This window comes from Arachis ipaensis, chromosome B02, assembly GCF_000816755.2.
Source record: "Arachis ipaensis cultivar K30076 chromosome B02, Araip1.1, whole genome shotgun sequence".
Classification (NCBI taxonomy): Eukaryota; Viridiplantae; Streptophyta; class Magnoliopsida; order Fabales; family Fabaceae; genus Arachis; species Arachis ipaensis.
In genome coordinates, this window is record NC_029786.2 from 36,640,995 (window position 1) to 36,641,789 (window position 795).

Consider the following 795-nt stretch of genomic DNA (forward strand, 5'->3'; position numbering starts at 1 on the left):
CCTCTGAGTCATGGGAGATGGAAAGATTCATCTCCAAATCTCATCAAGACCACTTCTATGATGTTGTGGTCAAGAAGAAGGTGATCCCCGAGGTCCCTTTCAAACTCAAGAAAAATGAGTATCCGGAGATTCGACATGAAATCCAAAGAAGAGGTTGGGAAGTTCTAACAAACCCCATCCAACAAGTCGGCATCCTAATGGTTCAAGAGTTCTATGCCAATGCATGGATCACTAGGAACTATGATCAAAGTAAGAACCCAAACCCAAAGAATTATATTACAATGGTTCGGGGGAAATACTTAGATTTGAGTCCGGAAAATGTGAGGTTGGCGTTTAACTTGCCTATGATGCAAGGAGATGCACGCCCCTACACTAGAAGGGTCAACTTTAATCAAAGGTTGGACCAAGTCCTCATGGACATATGTGTGGAAGGAGCTCAATAGAAGATTGACTCCAAAGGCAAGCCGGTTCAATTAAGAAGACTGGACCTCAAGCCTGTGGCTAGAGAATGGTTGGAATTCATCCAACGCTCCATCATCTCCACTAGCAACCGATCTGAAGTTACTGTGGATCGGGCCATCATGATCCATAGCATCATGATTGGAGAAGAAGTAGAAGTTCATGAAGTCATCTCCCTTGAACTCTACAAAATAGCCGAAAAGCCCTCTCCTGGGGCAAGGCTAGCTTTTCCTCATCTTATTTGCCATCTATGTTACTCAGTTGGAGCTTTCATAGAATGAGACATTCCCATTGAGGAAGAGAAGCCCATCACTAAGAAAAGGATGGAGCAAGCAA